We start from the raw sequence: 20,405 nt of genomic DNA on the forward strand, positions 1-20,405 counted from the left end.
ACACCTTACTGCAGCACATTCAATTATCCAACAGTGTCACACTGGATACATTCAGAGTCTTACGTTTAGTTTCACAAATCAGGAGAGGAAATGGAATACGGGGTTCTTCAAGCAGACAAAAAACTACAGAGTGACAAACAAATCGTGTGACTAATGACTCCGGTGACAAAATGTCAATGTTTACTTTAAGTTGCATGCCAGCTGCCCCTTTTTATAAGTAAGAAAGAAAGTATGAATTGGCCCTAACGGACGTTGATTCGGCTCAGTGAATACCTCTGCTGCAAGCTCAGCGACGGGGCAACAATGTGTGACACACTTTACAACCACACTGACATCGTTAACTTCCCGTATTGGAAAAATACCTCTTCCAGTGCTTTGTGGTACTTTATGATAGAGTGCGATCAGCTGTATGCAGCTGCAGTGCTTCTTTTATGCTTTATGTTTAATCCTGTGAATTGTTAAATATATATTTGTATACATATAATGTTAAAAGGCCGTCAGTATCAGACTCTGACAGAGTGAGTCTTCAGGTGAACCTTCTTGTTTAGTGATTAATGTGTAATTTATTTAGCCATGAGATCATTTACTGATGCTGTTAAATATGAAACACTGAATGAAAAGTAATTTAATTAATAAAAGTTAACAAGCTAATAAAAATGAAAACATGGAGAAACTCATTTATTGGTAGACAAAGTCATTAATCTGTGTCTGCTGGTGTCTTCGTCAGTTTGAGATTTGACTTTACAGGAAACCCTGAAAGTCTGAGTGAACTCTTCACACTACTTCTGTATGTGATCAGTGCAGGTTTTCTCCAATAATAATCATGACATATAGATACAGATATGTTCATTTTTGTATTAACCCATTGTGGTTAAGTGTCGCTTTGTATACTTACTTTAAGACACCATTTTGAAATCCATACACAGAGAGCTTATTGTGAGAAGACTTACTTAATATTTTTTTTCCTTTAAACTTGTGATATTAACTTATAAATATCATCTTTCAGCAGAACTGGACTAGGATAATACAATAGTATATTAAGTGTTTATCTAGTATACTGTAACTCTTTGTTGCAATATTTTGCCTGAAAAATATCTTTGAATTTTATTACTAACAAAACCTGCTTCAACAAACCTCCAAAATAGTTACAAACAGCTCCGTGTTTACGGTTTCAACAGTCAATAATGTATAATATTTGTGCAGCTTTGGAGTGTTTGCTTTGCTGCTGGCATTTCCCCAGAACGCTGACTGGACTGTTCATCATCCTGCACCTGACAGAAAAGAAAAAGAGAAAAGATATATGATGCCATATATTAGTTTTAAAAAACACAGAATCAACAGGGAAAGAGTAGTTGATATTATGATGTGCCGAGGACACAGACCTGCTAGTTTGTCTCAGCTACACCTTTTCTTCCTGCGCTGCCCATTTTATCTCCCCACTGCTCTCGCACGTGTGATCCATGCAGTGACTAGTAGAGCGGGAGCTAAAGCAGCATCTATCTCCTCTGTCATCCTCCTGCTGGACCTCCTGGGCGAGGGACGGGTCAGGAAGGGAGCAGGTGAGGAGGTGGCAGGCGCAGGTTCTGTTCCAGTTACAGACAGGTGTGCCTACATGTGCCAGGCGACCTCTGCAGCTCATCCATTATACACTACCCCGTTCCTCTGCACCTTGCGCGGGCTCCTGGTGGCTGCTCCACTACGATTCGAGACGCTGGTACTTACCTATCGTGCTGTGAATCATCTAGACCCACCCTACATCCAGGACAGGGGGAAACCATACACCCCAGCCCAACCACTACTCTCTGCTGCTGCCAATCAGCTTGCTACTCCATTAATACGAAGGATGAACGCCTACCTCTCTACAACATCTTGACTGTTTGCTGTCCTGGCTCTACAATGGTGTAACAAATACCCATTGACATCGGACAAAATTTGTTCAGATTGCACCTTGGAGCTGGTGCAGCCAACCTTGGCCCACAGAAAATAAACTCTTTCTCTTATTGTCCGTTAATGTAGCACTTGAAGTACTTCGGTATCTTTTCTGAAGTACTTGTATGATTCCTGCACACTTTTGGGGTTGTACCGACATCGTTGAATGCACTTATCGTAAGTCACTTTGTATAAAAGAGTCCGCTAAATAAATGTAATGTCATGACTGAACGGTGCATTGATGAAAACATCTGGGCAACAAATCATGTGTGATGCCAGACAAGCGATCATACATTCAAGTTTAAAAGCAGGCGCTCCTGATCTAATCAGTTGGCCAGACCACCGGTAATTCTCCCAGTGATCCCGGGAGGACTTGTCGTGTGAAATCCATTTTTCTTCTAACTCTGTTGCGCAATAATCTATCAACAATCTATATATTTATTTCTCTGTTGTTAGTTTAGACTGATGTAGTCATGCCGCTCTTACCTGCTGAACTCACTTTGGTTTGCTGGTGCCATATAGTTGTTGCGACAGGCCATTATTCCCAAACCCCAGTAGTCCAAAAAATGTTCCATTGGACTGAAAGCCCAACAAACACCCATCATTCGAAAGGTTTCATGAGAATGACTTTCCCAGTCACACTATTTCTTTCTTACTATGCTGAAGGCCTGACCTGCAACACTCTGCATCTGTTTGGCTTAAAGCCTTTTCAAAACTGTGACAAAAACTAAAAATGAAAGGAAAATGTGAAATATTCGCTGGCAATTTTTCGCATTCACACCTTTCACACCTTTCACACCAAGGCCGACACAATTATTTAATGCATTCCACAGACAAATTTAAATCCCAACGGACTGATTCATGAGTTATTTTTATTCAAATGAACCCACACTCACCTCTACACACTGGAAACGGGCTCGTTGTTTCATGTGTGCAAAACTGTGAAAAGTTACAATGTGGTGGCATTTCCTATGAAGCATGTTTGTGTAACGGGTGTAAATTCTGAGCTTCATTGGTTTTCATCATTCATGACCGGACTGAATCATAGGTGGCCCGTGTGTTTATTATTATTTGATACATGGCCGATATCAGTCTGTCCAGTCCATTCTTATAATTAGAATTCATATGCTGATTATGACGCTTCACATACATATCTAATGAGTTAAAATTAGGTGATTACATTTTGGACAGACATGGATGTAAACTGCAACATGACCGGTTAGCTGAGGTATACAACCGCAGGGTGGTAATTCTATTTTATATAGCCCGTAAAAATGGGGAGAGACCTCCAGACTCTTTACTCTACCACTGGTGTGCTGTGACAACACATTATCTTGAAATGCAATGAGCCTGAAAGAGTCCTTTTCTGCCAGATCTGACTGCATAACAGCCTAAATATACAGTTCTTTGATATATCTTTGTATTTTTCATACTCTGTGAACCTTTTCACCTCGTTACACCATATAAACTGGTGTCAGTCAGCAAGTTTAGGCAGTTTGGGTGCATTCGCTCAGTGTTTTGCACGATAATACTGTCATTTTGGCTTTTTAGTTGTTGTTTTCTTATGTTGTTGCCTATTTAAGAACCCAGGACGTGTCGCAACTGTTGGACAAGAACAACAACACTTCTTCTTTAATCTTTCTTCATTACTTTGAGTTATCGAGGCTGCTGTGCACTCACTTCTGTTCTGTCTGTTTGTGCCTTTTTCCGTCGTTGTTTTTCATTTGACAATAGCTGTCAATACAAGCAAAGCACCATGGGAGTCTCAACGACTAAAACCAAGATTGAGCTGATTGTTATGAACCCGCTGTTGTTAAAGAAAGCCGAAAATTGGTCTTGCCTGCCTTCTTTGACGTGCTCTCAACACATTTAATGGCATTTGTAACACACAGCTTTAATTGCCATCTTGGCATTTGAAAGCTTTGCTTGTTGCAGCTTCTGAAATCAGAAAAATGAACATTTCTTGAAGGAAGAAACAAGTCCACCAGCGAACAGAGGCAAGTCATTCTCTTTGATAAAGCAACTCATAACAGCTGTGGCATTTCCAAGCTCCCAGCAGCGTTCAGAGGGTCGCAGATATACGGTGATAAGAGTTAACTTTGTACATAATGAAAACATGAATTGTATTATTTATTAAACAATTTGAGGTCTCTCAGGTCAGTCATCAACATCGGCAATATTTCTCAGCTTAAAATGTGTTTTCCCAATAAAACAACGGTTTCATCATTATTTTTTTCCATGTACCAGATTTTGACTTAAAGAAGCACGAAACGTAGAAAGAAGCCAAAAAAAGAGAGAATAATTCTGCTGATTCTGCTTATTGGAAAATACCCAACAGCTGCTCAGTCAATTTGCTACAAGAGAGACAAAGTGAAAAGACGATCTTCTGCTTCTAGTTCACTGAGTTTTTTGCCTCAGATGGCCGTCTGCTGCTGCTGTGTATATCTGGACTGTTATGTCTGACGGATGGTTAAACAAAGAGTGAAGCTATTTCCTGAGAAAAATACTAAATATTTTACGAAACCAGTCTAAATAACGCTGCCAGTATGACCCGGAGCAGGATTGTGTTTGGGATTAAACACATAATGCAACAGAAAAAATAGCTCGGAATAAAAAATTGAAAGAGGTCCAACTGGTGTTCTGTTTGATTTATTTATGTGTAGCACAAAGTCTAAACCTGCAAACTGACACAAAACACACATAAAAGCGGACACACACGCAGCAGATATCTCAGGTGTCGGCGGTGTAAAGATAAGAGCGAGCGATGCATCTCTGCCTCCTAGACTCCTTCGAGTTCTTTCAAGAGGGCCTACAAGCCTCGGGGCGGTCTTCCTCACTGCCTGTCACATTTCTGGGGCACCACACAAACACTTGCTCACTGTTTAAAGAGCTTATATAACATTAGAGGCACTGTTGCCTGCTGCCTCTCAGCTCCTCTAAAAAGATCCCACATCTGCTGTTTTTCTGGATTAAATTACTGAAGCAGCTCTCGTGGATGGATTCTGAATTATGGCAAATATTAAAGACTATTTCATGTCATTTTTCTTCTTGTCTATAAATTAAAAGGACCAAAACAATAATGTTGTTACCTTTGGGCAGAGCCAGAGCTAAACTAACTCACTGCAATGTCACTGTAATGTCAAACTATTCTTTTAAAGACACGTATTGCTGCAGCTGTTGCACTCTACCTCCTCACAGCTTCTTATTCTTCTCTCTACCGCCCTCTGTATCTCCTCATTCTCTCAATTACCCTCAAACACTGGAGCAACCTGCACCTGTATGGCAGCTGGATCACTGTAATTGGACTAAATATATCTTCAGCAGCACCGCCGGGAGAAAGAATCGCAGCCTTCATGTGGAGGGCGAAGTCATCAATATCAGTGCGGCGGAACGATCAGCTTTGTTTTCATTAGACTGTGTGTAAACAAATGAGCCTTTCATGCGAGCGTGAACAACTGAATATTCGGAGTCACCTGGAGAGGCTGCAGCAGATGAATGTGTTGTTAGTGTCAGCGGGTCGAGTAACAGCCGTCACGTCATCTCATCCACTTCAGAGGAGCTTAATGAAAAGAGAGTCCAGGCCAAGTTCACTGACATGAAAGACACAAATATTTAAACACAAATCTTAATATTTAAGTCACATTAATCAAACAAACTGGACTTTGGGGTGAAGTGTGATCGGGCCTGGCTCTTTGAGGCCTCCTTTTCAGTAGCATTTATGTGCAGCACCCAAACATGTTTGCATGCAGCAACCCATTGACATACCTACTCACATATAAATATCATTTCAAGTCACATTTTAATATTTAGCAGCCAAAGTACAGCGCGACAAACTATTTTAACTACACTCAGCCCACAGTCCTGTAAGTTATGAAAACAAATTTACCAAAAATATCAAAACAATGAAATGCATTTATTCCTGTCCCTTCAGTTTCCCTCTGCAACGTTTCAGACTCAGTGTCGCCAGACTTCCATGTAGTCTACAGTATGGACTTTTCCAAACACACATTTCAATAAACAACCACCTCCTCAGTGTGCTGTCAAAGTGTGCACACACACATGCTTTAAAGCTACTACAAGGAACTTTACTTAAGTGTTGATTCTGCCGGTCCCGGTAGACAAAAGCTGTAGTGTTTCTGAGGACCAGAGTCCCTTTAGAAAACCTCTCATTTCACTGCAGCAGGGTCTGGCAGGCTGCCCTGCTCAGTCCTGGTTCTGGGTCTCCCGGGCCTTGGTCTCTGTGTCGGTTGGCTCCCAGGAGGAGGAGCTGCTGCCGGCTGCAGAGCTCTCTTTTTCCTGCCGGAGCTCCGACTGCAGGTTGAAGGCGGCTGCGAAGCCGGATCTGGGTCTGGCTGCAGTCTGAGCTGAATGAGTTGCGGGTGAACCTGCGTGATTTCATCATCATTAAAATTATTCAGAAGTAGCCAATCAAACCTCTAGATCACCTGGTAAAGCATGCAACCCATGTGGAGTCATTGGGGTCAGCCAGGGTTCGATTCCGACCCACAGCTCTTTACTGTGTGTCATCCCCTCTCTCTCCCCCCCTTTCCTGTCATTCTCTAGCTGCTCTATAAAGGCAATAAAGGTGCTAAAAATAATCTAATCTGGTTCTACATTAGTGTGTTTAATTTGCCCTATAGCCACGAACAGAGAGGACAAAGTGACGAAAAGGTAATCTCTTGTATTTGCTCAACGTCATCCTTAATACTGATCACATTACCAAATTACATCAATTGAATTAGTTTAAACACAAAAATAAAGTATACACACAGACAAATGCTAATCAATCACATGAAACAATAAACAAGTATTAACAGAAACAAATGTGTGTAAAAAAGAATAGAAGAAAGGGGGACCCGATGGAAGACATCATGTCTTATAGTCTTCGTAATGTAGTATCTCCTTTGTCTTCTTTCAAGTTATTAAGAAAGTTAAAAAAGTCTCTGTGGAGATGGATGATCTTTCCGTTTACATTCCCAGAACAGATAAAGAACATTTGACTGATGTGATTTGAACGGCTGCCTACGGAAGTAAAACATAAATGATTAGACTTTCAATTTTTGAGAGGGGTCATGAATTATTCTGCATCACTCTGAACTGTTTTGTGGCAGTGAGTTACGGGATGTTTCCACTTCCAACTCGTCACATACATGACGCTTGGTCGGGGGGGTCAAACTGCGGCGCTGCACTGCGGTCGCAGTAAACACGTTAACGTTGTGAAGTCAAACAAAAATGCTTGCTTAGGTTTAGCCAACAAAAGCACAAAGGTTTAGGAAAGAATATGTGGTTTTGGTTAAAACGCATCACAAACATTACAGAATAACTCAACAACACTTTTCAAGCTACGGTCTTCTGGTAGAACATTGTAGATGAAAGCCTGGTTCGTCTCACACATATGCTAAAGGCTGCTTTGTGAGTTGGCATCAGACGACGCGTCGGTATTTGACGCCCTGGAAAAGAGAACGTGCTCGATGTTTACACTGGAGAGGATGTAAAGACTGAAATAAGTTCCAGGCGTGGTGGAAGTTTGGACATAATTTCCTCCGTGGCTGCAGGTTCATGAGGGCGTGATGAGTCGAGTGTGCAGACAGTTCAGGGTAACAGTTCACAGCATCAAAGCCCAACATAATGAAATACCAGTTTATTCTCTCCCGCTGTTCTGACAGACGGAGCACGCTCAGAGCCAGAAAGGGAGCTGTCAATCAAGCAATAGGCAAATAAAACCATCTGCACTACTGTCTTCCTAAATCCACATAATGTGTGTGTGTGTGTGTGTGGTACAGTGTATCTACACATCGACAGAAACATTCGCTGCCGTCTGGAAGTCGTGATGTGGCGTTCGACTGCCATGGCAACAGCTGCTGTCCCTCTGCTCCGGACTGACATTGATTGGCGCTGATTGGCCTATCAGACGAGCAGGAAGCCGCTGTAATTGGCTGCGACGTGAGAGCTGAGGGAGGCAGGTGGGGCTCTGCTGACCAACGCAAAGGTCAGCCTGCTTATTGGACGTGTGTGTGTGTGTGTTCTGTTGTATTTCTGTCTCTGTGAGGACCGATATGAGCTTTGGACTGACAGTGAGGACATTTTGTGCGCTAAAGAGGGTGAGGACCTGGTTTTAGGGTTACGGTCAGAGTCAGGTTTGGGTTAGCGGTCGGGGGCTAGGAAACACATGATGTGTGAGGGTCCTTACAAGAGGGTACAAACGTGTGTGTCCAAGGAAACTAAACTGCAATTTTCAGCCACTACTTTGGTCCAAACTGAAATATCTCAACAACTATTGGATGGATTGTGACGCTATGTGACATTAGACATTCATGTTCCCCTCAGGATGAATTGTTATAACTTTGGTGACCCTCTGAGTTCTGATTTCGCGCCATCATGAGGTCAACATTTTTATGTCTCCAATACCTGCAGATGGTGTTCATTTCAGCAGCAGCTGATAATAACCATTCAATTATCAGCGTGTTTTTCAAACACAGAGTTGTTTACATATTTGTTCAAACCTGGTTTGGGACGCTTTATGTTTACCACAGAATGTTGAATATTCTTACTTATTCTAAAGTGACTTTTCTAATTATATCGATTGTTGTTAATCACTCTATTGTCCAATAAGTCTCACCTGAACCAGCTTTCACATACACTCTGTGGCAGCTTTATTAGGTGCACCTATTGTCCAGCAATAACAGTCCAGCCATAAATTTTACCTTTACAAAGATAACAATGTTCGGAGAGGTATTCATTGAACTATATGTTTATTATTAAGGCTACTCTGCATCATATCCAGAGGCACATGACAGGAGATGAATATTAGAAACATATTTCACTACAACAACACCTCCAACTACGGCTTCAGTAATAAACATGGCTGTACTTTGGCTGGTCTCCTAATCCTCCTCCTCCAGCTCTCCAGCTGAAGCCAAATCAACCATCAGAAGCCATTTTGGTCTCCTCCCAAGAAGAATCCGGCTGAATATAAATGGGGTACAGCAAAAGGTCAGGAAAGGTCAGAGCTCTTGAAAATGTGCGAGTGTATTGATGATGTAATGTCCCAATTTCAAAGCATGTCAGTGACACTCCTGCCTCCCTTCAGAGAATAAGAATAAGAAAGCACAGACAAAAAGAATTAGAGGAGCACAGATACAATTATGAAAGAAAGAAAAGACACACAGAAGGAATTAGTAAATTAACAAAGAAATGAAGTTCAGACAGAAAATGGCTCCTGCAAATGCTGTTTTAAATGAAGCTCTTTCAGAAATCCTTTGAGTCAGCAGCACTAGATTTCTGAGCGAGTGATGACCTCAGTCACTTACACGCCCGGTGCTGAAATAGTTCCTTCAGTCTGGCATTTTTCAGCCCATTGTTGGAAGAACAGACTGAGAGCGGATGTCAGAGGCAGACCGGTGGAAACTTGAGTTAAATGATCCCGAGAATTTAACAGGCTTTTCTTTTCCGATTCCCACCTTGAACACTGAAGCGTGGCGCTGCCTGGAAGTTCATCTCCCCGCGGATGATTCCCTGGAATTCACGACCACCGCTGTGCTGACACGTGGGACAGAGCGCCGGCTTTACTGTGGCGAATGCACCCTGGAGAAGTGCTGCATCTGTATGCACTGCTAACCGCTGGAAAAACATCCACGTTAATACTTTTAACCTGCCGCTCTCTTCTTCTGACTCTGCTCAGACCTCTCTGATGACACTTTGTATTACATTTAAAGGAATAGTTTGACATTTTGGGAAATACGTTGGTGCCAGCGTATTTCCATTTTAGATAACAACCAGTTTAAAATCAATTCAAATGATCACATTAAGACTATGATGGCTATTGATGCAGGGTTTTCATCTGATGGAGGTACATAAAGGTTAAACCAGGTTTTCAGGGGAAGACTGAGATTCTCTCTCCCTTTAAATGTATTACGGTTCATATAATTGCAATTATAGAATTATAAATAATAAAACCAAAATGATAATAGATAATAATAAAAAACTTTTAATCTGCCATCTTGGCCAGGACCCCCTTGTAAATGAGATTCAAAAACTCAACGGCGTTTTCCTAGCTAAATAAAGGTAAAATATGTATTAAATAATTGATGCTTGAAGAAACATCGTCTGTACCGTTTCAGATAAGCTCCTGTGCTTTGATGTCTGCCTCAGCTGACACATCATTCCCATAATATCTGCGTGAAATTTCCTCTTAATAGTCCAGCAAAAGCCATTAATCATTGTGGTGGACAGAAATGACAGAAGCTGAACGTATAGTAGTGCAATGAGTCAAGAAGAGCACTGTTTGGATTTAACAAGTCCCTTTGGGCCGGAGTCCATGCTACCTCCACCTTCTGCTTCATTAGGACCCTGTTTGTGTCTTCAAGATGAGTCAGAAGAAAGGAAACCCTCTGAATACGAGACGGCAAAGACAGGAGACAGATGAAGTGGAAATGGACTTCTTTATTTACAGTTAGTGTTTCTCCTCAGAATCTTCCACACTTCCCAGAAACTACTCACACACAGTGTAGCTGGCGGTCACATGTGTTTTCACACCTATGGCTCATAAACCTCAGAGACAATCTATCACACCGAGTGACAAAAAGGTATTTTCACCAAGCCGATGTTCGGAAATAACTGTGGACTGAAGGCTTGAGGAAAGCCACGTCCTGTTGTACAGTTTCCAGCAAACTGCCTCAACCAGTTAATTATATCCCAGTAAGCCACAGGTATAGCCACACCACAGGCCCTGTAATGAGCATCTATTCTGCATTATCGCTGCAATTATAAAATACACAACACATTGTTGTACTATACCCTTCTCAGAGCCAGTACTCAGTAAAACATTAACACACAAACATAATGTAATTACCGGGTCATTCTGAATTACTGATATAATTCAAAAGGACTTGCTCTTCCCGAGGATATCATTATCTCTGATGTCCATCCAGATTAAACGTCCATAAATCTGTTAAGAAATGATGCAGAACTTGCCCGTGAATAACACATATTTTAGGTTTTCCTCAGTTTCAAAGCAATCCAGTGATAGTTGTCTGTACATATATGGGTGCACTGCAAACAGGAACTGCTAACAGATAATTTAGTATAGTTTTAACAGTGACAATTTCATAAAAATAAATGACCGCCTCCGCCAACCAGTCAAGTAGCAGTTTACATCCATGTCTGTCCAAAATGTCATCACTTCATCATTTCATCCAATTGGATATTTATGAGAAATTGTCACAATTAGCATAATGAACCCTTGAGCTATGGACAAAAAGACAGTGACTTTGATGTCTGACCATCACATTCTAATGAAATGTCCTCCTCAGTGCTCCCTCTCTCCCACATCAAATAAAAAGTCTGTTTTAAGTGCAGAGGTGTTTTCACTGTGTGAGCAGCCTGTGAGACCATGTGGTCCTCCCGATACGGCTCCAACTGTGAGCTCCACACACGAACATCTATGTCCATTTCTTCTGTGGTACTGTATGCGCATGCATTATTTTTTTATGAAGCAATAAAGACTGGTTGACTTTGCCTACAGTGAGATGTGAAAGTGGAAAGAATACAAACTGAAGACCATCCTGTGATGAAATCACTCCAGCCGCTTTGCCAGAAAGGGCCGCTGGTGTTAAGTGGCTTTCATTTTGACCTCGACTACACACAATAAGTTTCGTGACTGTGTCTTGCTGTAATACAGAGAAATATAAACACCTGGCAAAGTACTCACAGATTCCACTGTAGTAGTTCCCTCTACAGTACTGTACGTGTCTCCAGGACCACATGTTGAATGGCACACACAAAGACTCGAGGAGAAAACAATACCAGCCACGATGTCACGGATAAGCAATACATTTGAAAAGCAGAATCATGAAACAAAACACTGTTTGTCTTCAGAGGGAAACTGCTCATAGCTGGAGATCCCAGATGTGATGCTGATTTATTCATCAGACACTAAACAACCTGGGAGGTGAAGATGACTCGCTGTTGAATCAACATCATGTGTTTCATGTAGAGAAACAATCACTGAGGACAACTTTCTCCTTTGTCTCCTTTATGATGCTGCTGAAAGACGATGCAGATGCTTCCTCAAGCTGTTGGAGTAAACATACGGCTCGGCTCTTCCTTTCATTACTGCTAATAACCATCACACACTCCTGCTTACTGAATCTAAGCGCTGGATAGCCGTCCATCTGAGGCACTCTACAAGCAGAGCTTCCTGTTCACTGTAGCTCTATTAGCCCCGACGACAGCCGTTCCACATCATGTCGTAACAAGAGAACTGTAACACCCTGATGTTTTTCTGTGAAAACACAAAAAGACGAACCACAGATTTCTCAGACCGGCTCGGGTGGTTAACTTTCAGCTACAACTCAGCATGGTGCTTATTAATATCTAAAACAACAGAGCCGCTCGCTGAGTGTCTAAAAACATGAGTGATCTTGACATCCAAAGAGCATAATATGAGATGAAATTGAGGCATTTCTCTCAATTTATGGGTAGGTAGAAAGGTGTTTACAATGATTGTGTTTGTGCATCACTTTTCCTATGGTGAGCATGCAAATGATGGTCCAAATTGATGATCAAATTGATGATGATTTAATGTATATTAGAAATAAATGGTTGACACGAATCTTAAAAATGTAATAATCTATAAATGAATCCATTAATCTTAAAAATGTAATAATCTATAAATGAATCCATTAATCTATAAAAATCTGATTTTGTCAATCTGCCACCACTTTAAAGTTACTGTGAGGAACTTTTAGCTTGTTATGAAACTGTCTCAATCTAACACTGATGCCTCTTTGTGGCCTACATAATTAAACGAGACCGTCAGCAATGAGCTTGTCAGTGCTGCCACCAGGTCGGATTCTGGACAAAGTCCAATGAAATCACGCAGGTTCACCAGAAGGGGCCCGCTGGAGAGAAGGGGGGCACTGGAGAACCTGAACCAGGACTGAGCAGGGCAGATTTTCACATCCTGCTGCAGTTAAATGAGAGGTTTTCTAAAAGGACCCGGAACTCTACCACTTTTGTCTGCACGGACCGCCAAAATCAACAACATTAAAGTTCCTTGTAGTAGCTCTAAATCTATTATCTTTTTTGTTGTTGAGCGATATCATTTTGGGTTTGACAGAAATCGTCTGGCCAAAGTAATGAAGCAGTTTAAGATCAGTGATTCCAAAGTCACACTCATTTAGCTTTGACAGAAAGAACATGGCGCGCTGCAGTGGATAAACCGCCAGAATAATTTATACACTCATACATATTCATGCTCTGCCTTGTAGCAGAGCTCAACCAATCACCCCAGCTGATCCCTGTGTGTGTGTGTGTGTGTGTGTGTGTGTGTGTGTGTGTGTTAAAAATAATCAGTTGACATTAATTGATGAAACCGTAGTGAATCGGTGTTACACTGCTTCATCATATTCAATTTTGTTACTGAAGTAATAGTAGTGATACAACACTGTACACAATTCTAATTAAAAGTCAATGTACTCAAGGTTTCTAAAGTACAGTGGTGAAAGAAATGTTCATATCTTTTACTGAAGTTAAAGTAGTGATACCACACTACGGAAATACAGAATTATTAGTAAAAGTCCTGCTTTCAAAATTCCACCTGAACCATAATCTGAGGTGAGAGTGAAGTATGTAAACTCAAGTCTGTATCGTGCTGAATGGTGTTTACACGCCACTGATCATCTCCTAACAGCTCAAAATCCAGCGTCACACACATTAATCCGGTTTGTCAGACTGTTGACGGAGCTGTGATCAACTCAAAGAGGATCCTCCTCGTTTGCTGAACCCCAACACGCATCCCGGCATTGATGATTTATTGATGTCTCAGTATTGATTAGCAGAGACACATCTGATCCTGTTGAGTCTTAAACGCTCAGATAATTCATTCTCAGTGTCCTGCTGGCAAAACAAATCCCCAATCGTTACATTAGAAGCATCAATACTCAACATGTTGCACTGTGGTTAAAAGAGAGACCTGTGGTGCTGCAGCCTGTTTGTTTCTTGGTACTAGTAACAAAATAATGAAATTACAATATAAACAATCCATGTAACAAAAATGATGCATGTAATGTGAACATATAAGAAACAGGTCTACCCAAGAGGATGTCAAGCAACGTCCGGGTGATGTCAAAAAGTTAGAGCCTGAGCTAAACGCCCTCCTCTCCAGCGTGTAACCTGGAAGGACAGAATACACCATGAGACAATGGGCCCCTGGGCACAGACTGGCCCCACCACCAGGAGCAAGAGGCACCGACTTTATAGTTGTTGTTGTTACGCATCTCGCTGTGGTTTTGTGTCTCTTTTACCCACCAGCTAGCTAGCTACCCCAACTAAGAATGGCGGTGAATTCGGGAGACAGCGAGGTCTGGGAGTTCCTCTGGGAGGACGAGATCAACCAGCATATAACCGGGACGGTAAAGGAGATGGAGCTGCACGACGAGTATGCTTTACGTCACACTAGAAGCCGACCCCCTGTGGTGTGAAACGTATATTAACTCAAACTGCATGCAAATAAACACAAACCAACAAAATCAACCCAAACAAGTAGAAATATTCAACTCAGCGAATGTCTTCAGTCTTCCTGTTTGGCTCCTTCAGCCTCTCGTGGACGGTCCCTCCCTCCTTCAGATCTCTGCTGCTCTGAGGAGCTTCCAGATGCCTCGGGGAAGATGACTGACACTCAGGCTTCCCCCGACGCACCGCACAGCAGTGGGTCTTTGATAAAGCATGAAAGCACCGAACAAGTGTTCAACTTGAACATTATAATAACAGTGAAGTTAGAGAACACACGGCAGTAAGGGGGTTTAATTATAATGTAAGTGCTGCTGCGATCGCAGGAATGTTTCATCAGGAGAGAAGTTGAAACCCTGCAATGCAACATTTTACTGTGAACATGAATAATATCTTTATATGGACGTTGAAAGGTGTGCAATCTCCTGCCTCAAAAGCTTGATTGGGTTCAGTCAGATGTCTGATAGGACTACTGCTGTTTATTTTTAAATGCTTTTAGGTTGCAGAAAGTCATCTTTACAAATATATGTTATTTTCTTTGAAGGGTTTGAGAGAATATCCCTCTGAGCAACAGTTCAATGATAAAGGAGGAGGACTTACACTTTTCTGGACTAAAAAACAAATTCACAGTTAACGGTATTCTTTCCTGTTATGCAACACTTTGGGGATATCAAAATGAAAATGAAAATGAAAATAAATCATTAGGTGTCTGACTTTTCATCTCCATTATTGAAGAAATAAAGACTTTAATATAACAGCTGATTTGTGTATGCACATAAACCTTATTCCTTCTTAATCTGTTATCTCCTCTGTGTGTGTTCCTCTTAATTGAAAAGTATTCAGAGTTCAAAAGGGAATGAGAAGGGAATTAAATCAGTGAACTGGCTGATAATAGCAAAGTAAAAACCTGCAGGATTCTTAATAGATGAGACAGGCGAACATCTATTATGCGTGTCATGCTCCCGAAGCCAGATACGAGGGTAAATTACCCAGCACATTTAAAACCCTGCGTCTCCCTCCGGCTCCTGCTGGTAAAGCGATAGCATGTTATTTGATTAACATGGGGGAACATGTAATTAGCAGGGCTGAGCTCAGAAAGGAGCCTCTATCCATTTACCATTTGCTCCAATCTGATTAGCTGTGCATGCTGCATCAAAGGCTTCATGACTTTGATAAGATGGCGACATCCTGTTGGAGGACGGCAACTCCAATGTTACCAATCACATCGCATGTTCTCTCGGTCCAGTTATGGGTTTATCTGAGCTTTCTCTTGTGTCTTTTCCATTTTGTCCTCTCTCACCTGATGATCCGTGACTCAGATCAGTAGTGGAACGATGCCAACGCAGGTCCAGGTGTGACATGTGCAAAATGGCCCAAATCCAAGAGTTCATCCGGGCTGTTCTATTTCTACAGACGACCCTCTGTTGGCAGTCTGTGCACACGCCACAACACACCAGCATTATTAATAACTACCTTTTCACTTGTCTGGATTGTGCTGATGGAATAATTACGGCGTTAATTATAATCAATTAATAGATTATAGAACTTTGCATTTAAATGAATGCATTAAAAATGTCAAATATCAAATTATTAATTCAGCATTTAAAGACAGAATAAGGGAATTAACAAACTGATTTTTTAAAAGAATAATTTATTGGTACACATTTAAAAAGTCTAATTATTCTGTCGGCACTTTCAACACATGAAAACAACCGTACTAGAAATAATCATAAGAGCACTAAACTCATGCCGTTAAAGGCAATATAGTAGCTATAGAGCTGTCACAGACAATTCATTCTCTTGATGTTCTCAAGTGTTTTATATTTATTGTCTGTTGTTATTGAAACAAATGAAGAGAAAGTACTGAAATAAATAGTGTTGGCTGGTGTAATACGCATAAAAAGAATATTCAAAAAACATTTCTTATCTGACTAATAGCTAATAGAGCATCATTGACAATATAAACACAACAGCAGTGTAGTTACCACTAGTCTTTGCAGTCCAAATTCATCAGTTTGAAAACATCTTGCTCCAAATTGGATCTTTCTTTACTGTGCCGACTGTCACTTTAATGCTTAGAAACGCAGCATAGTTATGAGGAAACCCCGGCGTCTCTTTTCCAAACAGTCGATAATAAATTACTCGTTGAAGTCATTCATCAAGTGATGTCAAACAGCTTCTCAAATGTGAGGATTTGCTGCTCTACTCTGATTTATTATCGCTGTAAATCAGTCAAAACTATTCATTTGCAGATGTCACCTGAGGATACTCCTGAATTGAATATTAATTGATAGAAAAAAAGATAACAAAGGAATCTTTTAGAAAGGATTTTTAGATTAAATTAGTTTCAGCCCTAATTTGATGACATCACACTGTACAGATTTGTTTGTTTTTCTGGTCACGCGGTACACACAAAATGTACAGTAACAACAGGACCGTGCACACACGCACACACACACACACACACACACACACACACACACACACACACACACACACACATACACAAACACACATCAGACATTATCATTCATGGCCCACTCCCGTCCATTAGCAGCTTATTAGATTCTGCTTCAGTCTGATTAAACTCACAACATCCTGAGATGCTCTGATAGACTTGACTAGCCCCTCCCATCCAACTGTGTGTGTGTGTGTGTGTGTGTGTGTGTGGAAGACAACGGTTCATTCAACTGTTGAGGACACTATGTCACAGATGTGTAAATAAAAATGATGCACAGCCCCTTTGCCAGTCAGCATCAAACCTTCCCGTGTTCATGATGTGAACCATAGAAATCTTGACTAAGAACACCAGTAACTCCCCGGTTGTTTCTGTTGCACTTTATTAACTCGGGATAATCCAGACAGATAGACAGTTTATTTATCACCGGGGGGGAAATCCTCATTTCACAGCAGCTGGGCACGAACGGACCACACGGTGCAAAGAACAGTGCAAAAACAAATGTCACACAAGCACTGACGTAGCATTTCAAATGTCCTGAATGGCCTTTTAAGACAATAAACACAAACAAAACATATGAAATGATTCTCAAGTCGAGTACTGATATTTGCATTCCTTCATGCGTTCCTGTAGAACGTTTTAGGCATTTCCTGGTCGTGGCATACCTTGTATGTAAACTGTTTGCAAAATGTGATTATATTTACATCAGACGAGTTGTAAAAAAGGTCAAACAACACATCTTTCCTTTTTCTACAGGCATTTGTTGCCCTGACACTGAATTAAAGTGACCTGAAAATATCATCTTTATATTGTATAAAACAGAATAACACAGTTGTGCCCAAACACTTGGGTCGAGACCCACAGGAGGGACGCAGGAGATCTCATTAGGGTCGCCAATTTGAGGAATTTCTTTGATGCCTAAATGCATTTATTTTAGTCTCATTAATAAAGTGTGTAAGATGTCTATGTGTTTTAAATATGGCATAAACAAAGTTGTGATTTATCAAAAGTATATCTCTTCAAAATGACTTGTTTACCTATTCCAGATAATATCAGGTGATGCGGAAATGACTGTAAAAATGGACAGGGACATTACATATACAGCCTATGAATACTGTGTCCCCCAAATGTCCATTTCTGTCTTTTTTTTCTGTCTTACAGTCGCTCCAGCTTCTGCTTGGTTAATCAGGAAATGTCCATTTATTATTCATATTCTCATTAGACACCTGTGTCCACAGACTATGGTGTTCGGTGATGAGGTGCTGACTCCAGATGGCCTCAAGAAACCCACAGACAGACACGTCAAACATAAAAACCCACATTTTATTTATTTTAAATTCATCAACTGTTGTTTTATAAGATTCAACGGGGATCATTTGAGAGGAAAATTGGAAATCTCTTCACACTGAGAACTGTTTTAGGGGAGGCAAGACTTCTGGCATTCAGAAATAGAGGAATTACTGATAAAACACATTAAAAGTAATACAGTGACTAATAACTGGTGTCAGTTCCTCATTAATTATTAAAGCACAAATTATCCCAAAATACTTCTCCTGGCCTTTTCTCTATCCTCACATATAAATGATGCATACATATTCAAACAGGACATATGGCCCCCGCGGGGATTGATCATTATGTCATATTTGTCCAGCAGAGTCTATTGACTCTAATCACTGAAAAGGCATTAGTGGCTCCCTGTAGTGTAACTGTGAGGCATCAGACTATCTTACATTAATGCTTTTTTATTTTAAATAAAGACGACGCAAGAAGTATAAAAATATGAGATTGTTGAGATCCACTGACGTAGCAGAAGTTTGTTCTGTGTGAAGGAAAATCATAATATTATCTCAGTGAAAAAGTTGAACGGTGCATTTTAGGACATCTCAGACTCTGCATGGTCAGATTTTACTTTACTTTTTCCTGCTAAACTGTCCTTTGTCAGCCTAAACATGAGGTTCATAAAGAATCAGTTATTTCCACATAAAGTCGAGGTAGACTGGGATAAATATGACAATATTATCTCACTCTTTTTTACAGTTTCAGCTCAGTTGATACATCAATACATGACAGTATGAACCACACATGTCATGTGTTTGTGTGTGTGCCAACGCTCGTCGTGTCTGTCACACTGAGGCGACTCAGGTCATCAACTCCCAGAGCATCGGAGGTCGGCTTACTCGGATGAATAAATCTGCATAAACACTCACAAGAAACAGCGCTGTTAAATAACTGTGAAATAGGAAATCATCAAATGCCCAGAATGAACTGCAACAGATGATGTTCCAGAAATAAAATCATCCAAACTGGTGTTCCTCTGCATCCTCCATCTTTTTTACAAAGACATCATGTAGAAACAGAAACTTGTCGATGGTTCGTGTTTGTGTGTCAGCTTTCCAAATTCGGCTCAGATCATCTTCATGAACTCCGGCTTCCAGAGTCCCGATCACACCGACGGGCTTCACGTGGACAAACCAAACACTGGCTGTAGATTGGGCTGTTTGCGTTTTCGTGTTTTCACGTCTTCGGGTCGGCCACTGTAGTTCTCCGACACGTTTTTAGCGCACGGGAGAAGTTTTAGTTGGTTGCAATATGTAACCTCTTCACTAGGTGCCACCACATCCTACACACTGCACCTTTAAGGGAACTTCAGGGGCTGTTGATTTAGACCAGTACGGGAATGCACACGCACACACACACACACACACACACACACGCACACACACACACACACACACACACACACACACACACGTCTAGTTAGAGGACAGTGGCTTTAAACACTGAGGGCCTTCCACTGCTGCCTGAGAGATATAAATGATGAGCAGGAAAACAGTAACGTGTGATAAATTCAGTTATAAATGGAATCTTCCCAGCACACATGGGTGAATGGCTGCAGGCATAAGCATAATCGTGTTGAGAGCAGGGAGAGTATTGAGGATGCTCAGTGAATTTAATTTGTTGTTTTTTTTGGAGGGGTGGGGGTGGTGGACGATTTGAAACGGTCTAATTTAGGATGCAGCTGAAAAGACAGACAGGACACAAGTATATGTGTGCTGTGTTTGTATTAATACATAATTTACAATCCAGGTTCAGCATACGCGGTGAGGGGGATGAAGACTGCTGAGGAAACTGATGATATGGGGAGCAACACACAGACAAACAAAGTCAGACTGTATTTGAGAGAAATAAGGCTTTCAACAACTCAGTGGTGAAGTTTTATAGCTATTATGTATTTGGGAGAGACTCTGACCAAAGGGACTTCCCCGATGGTGGGAAATGTTTTGGGCCAGGCAGCCTTTTACAGCAAGCTAACATTTAAAAGCTACTGGGTTTTCCATCACTCCACGTCTCTGCATGCCGGCCATGTCTGTCCTCATCTGCTTGGCTTCTTGTGTCTTGTCTTCATCTTACTACTTTCATTCATACTGATTGTTTGCAAATCATGTTTTGTTTTTCAGCATGCTGAGGTACAAGTAGTTATACCAGAGTGTAGAAATACTCTGTTACA

This window comes from Anarhichas minor, unplaced genomic scaffold, assembly GCF_050575085.1.
Source record: "Anarhichas minor isolate MPS153535 unplaced genomic scaffold, ASM5057508v1 ptg000004l, whole genome shotgun sequence".
NCBI lineage: Eukaryota > Metazoa > Chordata > Actinopteri > Perciformes > Anarhichadidae > Anarhichas > Anarhichas minor.